Source organism: Cyanistes caeruleus, chromosome 6 (assembly GCF_971803275.1).
Source record: "Cyanistes caeruleus chromosome 6, bCyaCae1.hap1.1, whole genome shotgun sequence".
Taxonomy (NCBI): Eukaryota; Metazoa; Chordata; class Aves; order Passeriformes; family Paridae; genus Cyanistes; species Cyanistes caeruleus.
In genome coordinates this window covers 26,707,045-26,722,370 of record NC_141706.1, presented here as the reverse complement: position 1 = coordinate 26,722,370, position 15,326 = coordinate 26,707,045, and the positions used below count along the sequence as shown (strand labels likewise).

At 35.6% G+C, this 15,326-nt stretch overlaps 1 long non-coding RNA gene across 3 annotated transcripts in view; it reads left to right on the top strand.

Annotated features, from left to right (window-relative positions):
• The window catches only part of LOC111930130 (uncharacterized), an 82,761-nt gene that overhangs the window by 55,893 nt on the left and 11,542 nt on the right, over nucleotides 1-15,326 (top strand). For all 3 annotated transcript variants that reach the window (XR_015287784.1, XR_015287786.1, XR_015287785.1), the window contains 2 exons: nucleotides 5,829-5,943; nucleotides 10,253-10,366. This is a non-coding gene — a long non-coding RNA (uncharacterized LOC111930130). The remainder of the gene's footprint in view (nucleotides 1-5,828; nucleotides 5,944-10,252; nucleotides 10,367-15,326) is intronic.

Below are 15,326 nucleotides of genomic sequence, written 5' to 3'. Positions count from 1 at the left end.
AAGTACTTCAAGGCAAGCAAATTCTGTGATGCAGAAGAATTTCATGACTCATAGCCATATTTTGATGGGCAAATACATTTAGACAGCAAAATTGTGAAGAAAAGGTTCCCCTGTTTATAGTTAGATGATATGTAAGTAGGCTTAATAAAAACAGAATTGATTCCTATAGTGGATTTTTTTGTCTTAAATTTAAAAGGTTTTAGTAAAAAATTCTCACTTCTGTTGTAGAGCAAAATCACATTGGTTCTTGCAGAGGTGACAGATATTCTGTGACAGAAATGTCTGTCCACTGATGCTTTGGATTGCAGCAAATCTTAAGATGAAAGACTTTTGTCTGAAATGGAGTACTGATGCATGCCTGAAGCATGCCTGATTTAAAAATGTATACACAAGCATGCAGGTTTTAAATTATGATATTTTTTTCCTTCAGTATTGAAAGATTTAAGTCATTACCATGGAAACTGTTTGCATCAGATTACTACTTTTTTCTCCAGCTATTTCAGTATCATTAAGTCCTTGCTAATACTTTATTATTCACTATCTTTTAAACCCACACGAATTTCAGTATCTAATTTACTTAACAAATTGTGTCTGACAAAAGAGAAAAACTTATAGTACAATAAACAACACTATTAATTACTCTGTGGAGCAGTGAGACACTATGTTTGTCAGCAACGTTACGCCTTCAAAATAATGGCACCCAGTAATTAAGTATGAACATATTCTATTATTAGAGCATATATCCTTTTTCTTTCATTTATTTGTAATAGAGAATAATGAAGTTGAATTTATTATAGCTGTAGCCTTTATCCTGCTAAAACAAAGCACAAGGAAAAGAAAAAGCATTCAGCCTGGGAACATATAAGAAAAATTATGTCGCTATGGCAACCAAAATGTCCTTTGTTATACTTTACTCATTAAAGCATTGGAGATTATGAAAAGATAAAAAAGTCTTCTAAATTTAGAAGGTCATCAGTTACAAAGTGTTTCTTTCTGAGAGACCAGGTGGTTACAGTTTGAGGACAGTATCTTAAACCTCTTATTTATGTGATCAACTCCTTTGTGTAGAAATTTTCATTCATATTATGAAATCTTCCTGCTTAAGCAATTCCTACAGAGGTGATATTAGGATCAAATTCCTATCTTGGAAACACCAATTTAAATAAACTTTAGCCTAACTCTAATTGTCTTCGGCATCACACCAAAGAAACCAAGATAAGATGTTGACCTCTACTCAGAGAAAAGCTGAAATCTGCTTGAAGCTTGTGACTTAGTGAAAATTGAATATTATAAGGAGAGTGAACAGTTCCTTAACTAGTTTCTAAAGACTATGGAATATACCTCTTTGAAAACAGAGCATTTACTTTGGGACCAAGTTGGATAGTGCGTTCTGGAATCTGCATGTGCAGATAAAGGGATTGGAAGGAGAAATCCTTGGCAAGAAAAAGAGAAAAATCACCAAAATGTTCAAATTTGCTTTTGAGAGTTGTGAGTTGTCTTGGTTTTTTAGACCTGGTGAGAATAAGTGCCATTTCTATTCTTCTCTAGCAGGTACCTGAGCAATGACATTGAATTGAGAGTTGAATTACAATGACATTGGGCTGGCTCACATAATTCATAGCCATGTTATTCAGGATTGTGGTCAGTAACAGTTCTCTTAGTGCCTTTGCTATACTGCATGTCCATTTATGTAATTATTGCTATCAGATTGCTTTTCGTCCTTATCATTATGATAATTTCTATCTTGTAAACTAGATGCTTCACGTGTTGTGATGCTTTTTCTTCCCTTTAGAAAAAGTTAATTTCAGCCTTTTTCAAGAAAAAAAGTAACTAAATGTTTACATTTGCATCATGACCCCTGGTATTGCTGAGAGCAATTGTGCTGGCAGAGTTATTTAGGCCTTTTGAGAGCTGCCTTTAGGAAAGCCACTTAAGTTGGCTCCAACGCCTTTCCCTGGATTCTATTGATAGTGCCACTGTTAAGCGTATATCCCAAACCCCCCAAGAAAACATAAAGTACCATAAGTGCGCTGATTTTGTTGTGATCTTGTAATTCAACTGTCCAGGAGATATGAATAATTTAATGCAGAATTTTCTCAAGACCCTGGTTTGCACTTTCATCCTGCCTGTTTGGTAAAGCCCTCATGTTCATTGCCACCAGTAACCTCAAGGAGCAGGGATTGTGATTAAATGTATTCATGAAGTTTGTCTTGTGCTCTGACAACACAGAATGAAAAAGGTAATGAGGAGGAAGCTGTCACAAGTTAATTTTCTTAAATGTTATGTTCTTTAGTGCTTAGTCACCTCTCATGATAGTCCTAATCACCTAAATACTAAAATAGACATAATTTTCTAGAGAGATGAGTCCAAAGCTCAGAAACTATGCTGATGCCTCCATGAGAGATCAGTCTAGAACTGTAATCTAATTGTTGCTTCTTTTTCTCCTTCAAAAAATAATGTGAGCTGTGAAAGCACATTCTCAAGGGAAAATGTCTTTTTCCAGATCCTAAAGGTTTGTCTTAAGTACTGTCAATTTTTCTGTCTTTATTGCTGTAGTATTTTCTGACGGAAAAGGAATCTTCGAGGAGCTCAGGCAATTTGTTGAATACTTTTAAAGAAAACCATCTGTTTCCTCTGCTGTATTTCAAAGCCAAAAGCACTAAGTTGGCCTCAAAATTGTTGTGTCTGGTCTGGATGATTGTCCAAGCTGAACTCCAAGCTTTGGAGCTGCTATTAGTTACAAATACTAAGTTCATAGAAAATTGCATAAAGAACCATGTGATCATCTGTGCACCATCATTTGTATTGCTGCTGATCCCTTTGTGCTTTGCTTCCAGATATTGCAGTGCTATTTTGGAGGCGAGATGCCACTGAAAAAGCAATGATGTCAACCTTTTCCATCATTCTTGTGGATGCAAACAATAGGGATTTATAACTGAAAGCTGATTTCACTTGCTTCCTTTTTTCCTGGGCATCCCTGTATCAGCAGCCTTGCAGGAGACTTTGTATTTCAGAAATTAGGGATTTAGGCCAAACTGTGTCTGGTCTGTTGGGTATTGTTCTTGGAGCTTGGAGAGCCCTTATCTTGAAAGTATTGTCACCTTAGCAATCTGTGCATAAATCCCCCTGGTCCAATTACTGATACAGGTAGGAATGGACTTTTAAATAAGAATTTAGTTTTTTCATAGCTGAAAATAGCCATAGATGGACTGCTGCCACCAGCAGTACTTTTCTCCAAATGTTTTTGGAGTCATGTATAAGAGCCCAGATTTCCAGAAACACATAGCTCACACACTTGTGAGCAGTGCTGGTTAAAATTGTCTTGAAAATTCAGCACTATACCAGACTTACACACTGCTCATTCCAAATGCCATCTTTGTTTCTTCAGTAGTCTGCCACACATATATAAATACTTGGGCTCTATTATTTAAATGTCATGAGGATAATGATATATGAGCAAAGAGAATCCTGTTTTGAAAGAATCAATCAATCAGCTATAACAAAATGAACACCTGCAATAAGACAGTAATTATAATAAGCACTAGAGCTGGATAAACTTTTCCTCTGATCCACATAAAACATGAATTCAGCATTTGTTTTTGGTTTTGGATTTTTTTTATCAAATCAATTTGGCCAAAAAATAAAGATGTTTTTCAGCTTAAACATTATTTTATTTAGAAATTTAGATTACGTCCACACCTTTTAAGGGAGTTATTTAAAATGGCATTTACTGCATTTAACTTTGTCCAAATAAATAATGATGTTCAGGTATCTAATTATCTGCATCTCTAGGAGCACTTCCTTTTATTTCTAGCCCTGAAGCTAGTGAAAAGAGAAGTGAGAGACTTATTTCTAAATATTTTTCATCTTTATATAGCTGCTCACAGAAGTAGGATGAATCATCTTCCAAATAAACCTGTTTCCAGTGATTGTACATGGAGCACATGTTGCTCAGTCTAAGCATTTGAGTGTCAGGTTGCATTGTTTTACCTGAAACCCGCCTTATTTTCCCTCCACCCCTTCTCTTTTTTTTGTTTGGCTTGTTCAGTCAGCTATCCAGAAACAAAGAAAGACAAACAAACAAACAAACAAACATACAAAAACATCAACAAAACCAAACAAAAAAATCCCTCCAAATAGATTTTTTCTATAGCTCTATAAATGTTAAATATGCTAAATATTTCCATCACAGTAATACTAATTGTCACAACCAATTCCAGGCCTGTTGTGTAGGGCCATGTACAAACTGGTTGAGCCCATTCCCAAACTGTTTATTGCCTCTTACCTAGGGTGTAACTCATGGGTAAAGTAAAACAAGGAGTAGGGAGGATTCGATGTCAGTCATAACAACTGAGTCTTTTAGTATCAATAGTAACAGTAATCACTAAAGAAATAAAAGCAAATTGGCTGATCAGATCTTTGTTTAAGGCAATGCAGAGGGGAAAGACAGAAAAAGAAGCAAATAATGTAATATATATTACATTACATATTACATTAAGATGAATGATTGCACCATTTATAATTAAGAAATATGAGATGCTCATACTGCAGGCATGTGAAATGAATCTGAATTCAGTGAATCTATCTTTCCATCTAGCCAAGTTTAATATCTCACCAACACTCATGATTTTAGCAAGCTAGCAATCTTGAAATAGATCTGACTTTAAAAATTGCCAGATTCTTAGCACCAGAGTATTAGAACTATAAAGGTAATTCAGATTAATCTGAATATGAATTTTTTCATAACATGGAGACTGAGAAACTAGAGTCAAATGTCCTGGAAAAAGCCCCTTAAATCAAATCTCGTTAATTGGGTTCAGCTTTGGGCACAGGAGGACAATGCAGATAATGTCATGGGTTGGTCCCAGCCATGGCTGTATGGTAGAAATCAAATAAACCAAATTTCAACAGCACAACAAATAAGAAAGTTCTCATCCACTTATTATAAATGTGATAAATTTTGTCCTTCAGACAGTTTGAAAGGATGATGCTGTCATCCATTTTTACCTCAGGGAATTTTTCAAAACACCACAGCAATAGATGCCATCTGTGAGGAAAACATGAAAGATACTATGTGTAATTGCCCTTGGGATATTAAGGGATATACTACAATCCTCTGGTGTCATGTTTTTCCCTAGCAGCCCTGAAACGGTGCAACATATAATGAATGAAGAAGTCAAAATATGATTTTGAAAAGAAAATTTGTGTGGAAAGGGTTTAGTTTTTTTTTTCTTCCCACCCCACAGTGCTTTCCTATACAGAGGTGTATCCCTGGGTTGGCTGTGGTCATGGGGACCCAGTGTGGGATAGAGGGTGCTGCTATGGGGCCCTTGGAATGTTGTGGGGCACCCAGTGTGGCCATCAGGCACCCAAATTTGTCATTAGGGTTTAGGGTTAGGGTTGAGGTATTTTATTTGCAGGGAATAACTTCAGGGGCTTACCAGAAAGACTACAGGTAAGAAACTATCAGTTTTGCAGAGGATTTGTACCTAGTGGTACAGGTGTTTTCATGTTTGATTGCCAGAAACATATCCTATCATCATGTAGACATAATCCTCACAACTTCCTTTTGTGCCTGTGCCCTCCACTTTTTACTGGACTTCTAGAAGCAGGAACCAGCAGGCTGCACTGCCCTCTCCCTTCTGCTCTGATAGTCCAGGCGTTCTAGTCTCATGCTAACCTGGTCAGGCACAAACTGATTCTAATACACAAGTAATAACTGAAATCAACCAAATTTCTATACCATGAAGGACTGGCTGAAGAATACACACAAAACTTCAGTTTATTCTTAGTTTCACCATTACTAATGAGGTAATTTGTGTTTGCAGCTGAACGATATATGTACTGCTACAGATCACTGAACCATTTCAAGTTACTGAGCTAGTGCTACCTGGTGATTCAGATAATGGATTGGCACTTGAGATCTTCTGGAAAGGATGAAGAGTAAGTAACTAAAGTGGCTTAGCATTTGTTTCACTATCTATTAGTGTTTTGTATTATGATGCACATTTTCCAACATCAGGTATGGAGAAGTAGAGGTTATTGTCTCTACAAAAGAGAAGGGGGGTTCTTGTTCTACCATTTCTGACTTGTGACCAGCTAAACAACACACAAACAAACAAAACTGAACTTAACTTTATTCAGCTTATAGAAAGGCACTGATGACATACATAATTGATACTTCCTGTTGAATCCTAACCCAATTTCATCCTGACTTTTCCACTCCCCTATAATCTTGGAATGTTTATGAGTGACAGTTGCACCAATTTTATACAAGCTACCACCCACAACCTAGAACTACCAATGTAAAGCTTTTTTGACAGACTGTTATCAGAAAGGAATTTCTGTATAGTCAGTGGGATCTGGTTTAAAAGAAAAATGAAAATATGTTAGCTGTTATCTTTATTAGTTAAAATAGAAATTCTGATGGAAAATCAGAAGGTTTTAATATTAAACTCCTTACTTCGTGAATCTATTTCATCCTGGTAATGCTATAAGTTCCCTCTGCAACAAAGAAAAAGTTAGAGCCCTCCACAAACTTATTTTCTTACTCTGAATTTGAGCTTAGAAGTATTTCTGCCTTTTATTCTCAATAGAAATTACGTATGTAGATTAATCTCCCAGTCTGGATTTAACATAAGAATACTCCACAACATGTTATTTTTACCTATAGCCATGCTACTAAACCAGGATCAGTTCTAAAATCAGGACCAGCCTGTAGATCCAGAGACAAAAGTAATGCCCTACTGCATCACATACATGTGTAAGGGCACTGGAGTCCTAAACTGTGTTTCAGTCCTCACTGAAGCTAATGAAAAAATTGTAATGGGCTTCTCTTTTCAGCTGTGGAAATTTAACTTCCAATTGGTACATATGTCCTGCAAGTATATATCACCACGTTTTACACAAAAAGATTTCAGCCTAGAAGATAAAAATAAATAAAATGTGAGCATGCTGAGACATTTGTCAACTTGGAGTTGAAATTTTATATTACTCATATTTTTCTTATAAAATCTCTACATGTAAAAAAGTTCTCTTTGACATAGAGTTTGAGTCTCTGTGCAAAGTCTGAATTTTATGAATTCATGGTAGAAATCATGGTAGAAAGCTTGAAAATAAGGATGATAATATTGGCATCAGCAGCTACAGCAGCACAAACAAAATGAATAGGGATATACTGAGATCTGAGATATAAGGTCACATAATATTCTGCAGAGCTTTGGAGGTGAGAATGAGAGCTTTAATATGATGGCAAAGAAGGAAATTAAGAAAGGAATTGCAAGGATGAATTTATAGATAATGACTGATAGGAGAAAAAAATTATTACAAATACCAAGAAATTCTATTTTTGAATATTTGCCTCCTACTTTTAGCATACAGGTTTTTTTATTGCAAATGTGTGTACTAACTTTTCATTATTTTTCATATGCATGTTAGAACGATGCCCAGTATGGAAAAAGTTCATATGAAATGTGCTCAGGCTTGTGCATTCAAAGTGTTCCTTAACTTTTCCTTCAGATGTGACAGAAAACAATAGCTTTCCAACACTTGCAAAGGAAGTGGCTTGAAAAAAAAGAAGACATGGATATCTATGCTTTTTTATGAATGAAAGTCTGTCTGATTTGTAGTGTAATAGTTTTTTTGAGCCTTACTAATGATGTGTATTTTGTTTAGCACAAATAACCTGTTGTGTATACTGGCAGGAGCTGTGAACAGTCTCGTAGGTAATCTGACATGGTGTTTCTGCTCCTGTCCCATTTTACCCCACTAATCTTCAGCTACAAGAACAGCCAAGTTCTGGACTATGGGTCCTGGTGTGACCTGTTGTGAAATTTAATTTTGTTACAGGTGTTCTGTATGATTTTTAGTTATGAAAAACACAACACATTTCTTTAATTGCACCAGATCCCATTTGGTTTAACTGGGAAAGACAAAACAGCCACCATGTCCAAGTGTACCTAATTTCTGTGACTTTGAAAAACTGCAGTTTTATTTAAAAAAAAAAAAAGCAAAAAACAACTGCAGTTTTATTTTGTTGCATCTTTAAATATTGTGTCTATGCAGTGGAACATAAGCAGCTAAAACTCACTGACAGGATTAGTCATATTGGTGTGGTTTCCACACACACAGACACAACGCAATCAGAAGTTGTTACTTCTTAAAGCAGTAGTAGCATTTTTCTGGCTGCATCTGGCACATTATATGCAACAGTGAATTCTCCAAATATCATGATTTAACCACATGGTTTTCACTTTTATCCCACCAAGCCTACACAATCATTCTGACTCAAACACCTGCATCTATTGTAACAAATATGGATTAAAAATGAGGGCAATACAAAATACTGATGTGAAATGGTTAGCATAAACTTCATCAGCACCAGGACCCAGTGGCTAAGAAGTATTGGTGACCTGGTTCCAGTTAGAGGTTAGCAAAAATCTTCTGCTCTGAAACAGAGAAAAAATTGCAATTTGAAAACTTTGATGAAGCTGTCAGGCTCTGAAAGTCAGAGACTACCCTGGGGACAAAGATAATATTACTGGGTAGAACAAGGCCTTTTGGTAAAGAAAGATTCATTCTCTTAGAGGTGTGGGTGGAGGATAAAAATTCTTTTAAGCTATTTTCTGATGGAATTATATTGTCAGAGGTTTTGTCTCTCTCGCTTTTAAAATATACACGGAACAAGGACATCATTAATATGACAATTTCATAATGAACTTTTCAGCTGTTCTCAGCTGAAGAAGGGAAAAACCTGTTTCCTAACTTACATTCAAATACACTTTTAATTGAATGGGTGGTTACTTCTTCATTTGAATAGACTATATTTTTTCCTTTCAAACATCCAAGGGAATAAGAAACAAGGTATGTAGAAAACTTACTGAGAGGTATTAGAGGAACAGATCAGAAAGAAAATTTTAAAGTAGATCAATCACGGGAAAAAAGTTTAGAAGAAACTTTAGTAGATCATCTAGTTCACTTCATATTTTTTACCTCTAAACTTGACAGATAGGCAGTCTAAATATGAAGGACAGTGTTACCTCTGCTTTGATGTTGTGTGGCAGTATTTCCTTCCTTCTTCCTTTTACTCAAATGTACAAGCTGTCATATAAACAAATCCTCATCTGTGACACCTATTATTTTATGAATGTTCATAATCTTAGCATTTAGTGCACATGCCTGAAATTAATTTGTGCTGTGAACATTTGTTGTAAGAACTAAACCAAAATCAGAATCTTCTCTGTGTCCCAAAGTGCAGTGGCTGAGATAAACTGTAAAAACATCAATTTTTCCTAGACTGAAAATATCTGTGTGACGTTAGAGTTGTTCAGCCTGATAGGAAAGATATTTGTTATGAGAGAAATACTGAAGAACAGGATTTGGCAAAGTCCTGGAAAAAGTTTTGGTAAAAACAAATGAAATGTCAGGCTTACTAAAGCACATTTTTTAAGTGCTATGCCATGGCACTATGTGGATTTTAAAAAGAATGATTATATTACAGAAATGTAATATCCCCAATGATTTGGGGACTGAATGAGGCCTAGATTCCAACACATGTCTAGTACCATGCCAATACTTATTTTTATAGAAGGTTGCTGGGATATTTGAGGACCATTTAGTAATTACTGATAGCCAATACTTAATGTGTGGTTGTGACAAGGCAGTTTGTTCTCTTTTTTTTTTTTTTTTCCTTTAAATTTATGTATTATGCTCAGTTTTTCAGTGTACACTAGTGGTAAATCTCAGTTTATTACTCTTGTAGGACTGAAGACAGAATAATCTCCTTATATTAAAAATTAAATGCAAAGAGCAGAGTGAAAAATTATATATTTTAAAGATTCTAACAGAGACTCCTGTGGTTTGAGCAACTTTTGTTGCCACGGTAACTGTATGCAGTATTTTCATAAAGTTTTTTTCTCTTTCTTTTGTTTTTCTTTTTTATTTGAAAAAGTTAAAGTAAGAACATTTGCTTAATAACTAAATTTTTTTTTTTTTTTAATTTTATGTTTTGAACTGTCCAGATGTCAAAATTTTAAATAAAAGTCTTTGATCATCTGAAATGGTGGCAGAAATGACAAAGAAAGAGCTACCATATGGATGATGCTCTGGTCAGAAAAAAATAGTGTATTATCATTTTTGCTTCCCATAACTTTTTCATGAGATCTGTGTAAAAATCAGCTAAAAAGTTGACTCATACCTAGTTATCTTCTTCTGTTATGTGAATTTGTCCATCCTTCTACTCTTTTTCCTGTAGGTCAACCTCTTCTCAATCCCTCCATGCCATCCTTTTCCATGGATCTTCCAACTTGAATAGAAACTCTGCACTAAATTCCTGAGCTTTAAGGAAGGTATTCTCAGCATCTACAAGGTAAGCAGGTGGCAGGGAGAGGTAGCTGATCTCTCCAGTTTAATTCAGACCCATCTAGCTGCATACTGACCCCATTATACTCTTCCAGTGCCCTCCAAGTGTTTGTCATACACAGTGTTCCAAATTTTCTGCAGCCTCAATAAAGCAGGAATCTGGACTGGAATCAACAGTACAGTAGGTGCACAGCCTAATGTGAAACTGAACTACTTGACTTGTCCACTTCTGCTACATAACACAATTATTTCTCAGCAATGGACACCACACTTGTTGTTTTCTAAATTGAATGAATATTCATGCAACTATCAAGTAGGTCATTAGTAATTAGGCATTTGGAACTTCAGATGCTGAATTCAAATGAAACGGGGTTTATATACTTCAAACCACCACTTTCACTCCACCTTATGCTTTTTCCCTGAACAAAAAGACAAGGCTGAATCTTCATTTGCCAGCTCTGTGTGCATCGTGTTCATGTTGCTGGTTCTTTTCAAGGGAGATAAAAGGCAGATTTTATGCCATGCATTGCAATGGCAATAATAAATTGTAAAAAAATGTAATACACTCACATTATTTTAAAACTGCCTTCAGGACTTTCAACTTGGTCATATCTTTAAACAAAAAAATTTGACAAGTTTGGGTAATTATACAGACCCAAGATATATAATTCGGTCATTATTAATTCCTGAAAAGTCATAGGCAATATAGCTAATAATACTGATAGGAAGTGATTTGTTTTATTTCATACAGAAATGTGATTTTAAATTTGCTTGTCCAGGATTGGTGTAAACTTTATCTGACTGTAAACAATTCATACAATGGGAAAAATAAAAATAAAAAAAAAAAGGAAACCCGAAAATGTTTATAAGACTTTCAGAGAGAAGACTCTTAGATAAAAGAAACAAAATTCACTGTAGAGACTGCCCCTTGTTTTGGGTTTGCCTCCTGTTCTTTAGATCTGTGAGACCTGAGAAGCTGCCTGGGCATCTCCTGTGCCTCTCTTACCCTGCTGGTGTGGGTGCCAGCAAAGCGTTCTGCCATTCCTTCCCCCTTGTGCTTTTATGCCCTTGAATTGCAATTTGTTCTCTGTTCATACTGTCCCCAGTGGTTATGCTACAAATCTCTATGCCAATATGAGCTAAAAGAATAAAATTCAAAGTCAAGAATAAACACCTCCTAAAGAGGACTTTATCACTAGGTAGGGAAGTCACCACACTTGATCATGGAATGCCTGCTAAGTTCTGCACAATTCACAAAACAGATTCAGTGGAGGCTCTCATGCACTGAGGATTTGTCATCAGAAAAAGTAAAACAGAACTGAGACTCAAAAATGTCAAACTGTTGTGAAGAACTGAAGAATTCTCTCCTGTTAGAAAGCACAGTGTGCAAATGACAGCTTGCAATACTTTTACAGAGTAGCTCTTAAAAAACCTTCACTTGCTCTCACCTGGAAAAACATTGATGTTGCAGTCTGAAAGGACTGCAGTCAGGGAATGCAAGGAGGAACAGAGTAACTGAAGTTTTACCATCATCCCCAAGGAGGAAAATTAAAAGATCCTTGTTTTTCTGTCTTTATGATGATAGCTGAATACAATATGAAATGTGCAGGTTTTGTAATGCAGTAGCTGAGCTACAGAACTGCATGATAGGATAATAAAACCTACAAATTTTTCTTATTCCAGTTTTGAAAGACAAAAATAGTATAAATATTTTCATCCTGGTAGAGCATGAATCATCTGTCCAAGGCTACATTGGATAATAATTAATATATTTCTCTTCTGTCACCCCTATGCAATGTTAGCAAGACCTCATGATAATCATTAAGTAAAAAAGATGTCCTGTGAAACCTTTTCTAAATATTTCAGATTATCAGAGACACCAGTAGCTGTAGTAACAGTGGTACTGACAAGACAAGAAATGAATCTGACTTTTTTAATTTCTGCCTTAGTGTGAAATTTGAGTCAGTTTAATAGTAATTCACTTTTTACCTAGCAAGTTGTCTGTACCTTCTGTAAGGGTTAATTATGGATCCATTTTATAGGCCCTGAAAAACAGCATCATTCATCTGTTTCTTGCAATAGCATAGCAGTTAATTTATTCAGTGCAAAAATGAAAATTGAACATTAGCATACATTGAATGATAGAGAATGATATAACCGAAGTCTAATTTTATAGTTTTTATGGTTTGCATGGAAAAGGGTAGAAACCTTACAAATTCCCTTTTATGGATAGCTAAGTCTTTTTTTTTAATCGAATTTAGATTTAATTCTTTACAGCTGAAGTGTTAGTTACTTGTGATGAAGCCCACCTACTTGAAACATCTATTTTAGGAAGAGATGAATCACTTCTTGTTGTGCCTCTCTTTCTCTTGACTATGGATGAAGCATAAGGGAATATTCATCTAAAAATAAGACATCTAATCTAAGCTAAAGTTAGGCCAGAGGAATCCTAGGATAACTGCCTAAGTATGTAGTATCATTTAGTGCTTAAAAAAATGAAGTCATGTTGGAAAAATGGAGCACAAGAGACATGTTTTTAAAATACATCTCTCAGCAGATATTAGGCATCTTAACACCTTTTGAAGTGAAAAGGATTAAGGAATGCCTCCAAAGCTGACTTGTGACTCCTATAAATTTGGTATGCTTTAGGTAGGGTAATATTGGTATTACTGAGCCTTGAAGACAAAGATAAATATAGTCTGCAAAAAAGTCTATAAAGGTATTTTACAGTACTGTGATAGCACAGCCATCCAGACTCTATTAGAATTTTGCATAACTGTGAACATGTGACCAACAAATGGGCAAAGACAGATGTGTTTTTATACAGAAGGCACACAAGTGACAAGAGTTGCCAAAGGAGAAGATAATGACACTGGGTTGCAAATTGGTGTGACATCTACCTGAAGAAATTAAAATGGTCATAAGTGCTATGGAGAGAAAAAGAAGCCATGTCTTGGGAGCAGAGAGAAAAGAGCATAAAAATGCCTTTCTATGTAGAGAAAACCACAGAAGAAAGAATAAATGGCCTGACACTCTTCTTTTCTTTTTTTTTTTTTTCCTTTTTTCTTTTTCCTTTTTTCCTTTTTTTCTTTTTTTAACCACTGAGTACCTGGAAAGCAACATTTCTGAATCATAGATTACTGGATTGCTGCATATTGCAAACTAACAAACTTGAATCACAGAGTCAAGGCTTAAAGTGTCAATAAGCTGTGGCCACAGGGAAGCATGTGGTAAAATGATACCTTTGATAGGATGGTCATGCTGCTCAGCAGCAGGTAATGAGATACACAAGGCATACACATATTTTGAGGAAGACAAAGAGGCACAAAAAACCACCACATTCTTGGTTTGTACAACCTTCCAATAACTTTTCTAAAGCAGCTGATGTCTTAGTTAAGAAACTGAACATATAGCTCAGTGTACCTTGCTGTTGAGTTGTGCCTTAAAATACTAGTCAGTCTAAAAATGTGTGAGGCTTTATTAAAAACATATTTCAAACACTTGTAGCTCTAGAGAGAGAGTGTTCCACATCCCTAGTGTTTACAAAATAGCCACTTTCCTATTTATTTGCCTTCATGCTTTGTGATCATTCATAGCTACTAACACAGAGATGCAAGAAACAGTCACCTCCCTTATCAGGTACAGGAATAAAAGCTCTTTATTCAAAGGTAACCTTTCTTAAAGAAATCTGACAGCAACACTACCCTTACCCAAATGACCTGTGACTGAGCAGTTACTAATTAACAATTTTTTCTATCTTATTATCATCACACTGCAGGATAGATAAGAGACTAACATTTTTGCTGCTCTTCTCTGCCTTTAGTAAAACCTATAATTTTAGTTAACTGTGTTACTGAAAGGGAAGGAAACATCCATTTGCCATAAAGACATGGGAAGACCAGGCCAAAAGGCCACAACTCTAAGTTGTGCTCACATTAATGACCCAGTATGAAAATAAGGATAATTGATTCAACAGGAAGCAGGGAAAAAAATGTCTTGTGACGTTCTTGTTGCAAGCAAATATGGTAGGTAATGTATGCATCAGGGAATTAGGCATCACTGTGGTGGAAGTGTAGAGGACTCATATACCACCTTAACATCATATTTTAAAACAAAATTTACCAAGTTCACTCATTACAAATCTTTATATGCTAAAGTAGTTGTGAGTATAGAATGTTATATGACCAGATGTGTGGTTCTTGATGATTCACATTCACTGGTGTGAATTTACACTGCTCATTCACTCACTTAAAGCATTGATCCATTGTGTCTGGTTGTGTTATGGCAGTTTTATGAAGTACTTGTATATAGTTGTTAGCTAAAACTACTTTAGGATGCTTATATTTAGGTTCAAGGCACATTGATAGTAATTTTTTTCCTACTTAGTGGAAATGCCTACAATTGATAGATGTCACAGGCCTCCTTGGCTGCACTGCAATTCAAACAGTGCAAATAAAAACTCCAGGATTTTGAGGTACAACATCAGCTGAGTTGACTCCTCAAAATTCTATTTTCTACCAGCAAGCAAAGACTTGGTTTTCTGGTTACCATGCTAAATTATGAAGATTTAACACCAAAAATAATTTTTCCCTAAAAAATCTTTTGTCAGTAGATGCTGCCTGGATATGGTACATGCAAAAGTGCAGTTTCATTGTCCTGCAGTGGCAATCCTACATTTTTGATCAGTGAAATATGCTGTCCCCCCAATTAAAAAAGGAGACTAAATCATGACACACCAGAAACATCCTTATGTTCATTATTTATTACTATAAGTATGCAGGAATTATAGACTGCAGAGAAAGCGAGGTTGCTCTGTAATTAATTTTTTGTAGATACTGCTTCACTTGTCTTAGCTTAGCTCCCTAAATCCTAGGGAAAAGCAGTTTCCTTGAACCACAGTTTGGAATCTACTGCAAATTCTGAGGTGTTGGGTCCTTTTCAGCAGATGGTATGAACAGAAATTTGCT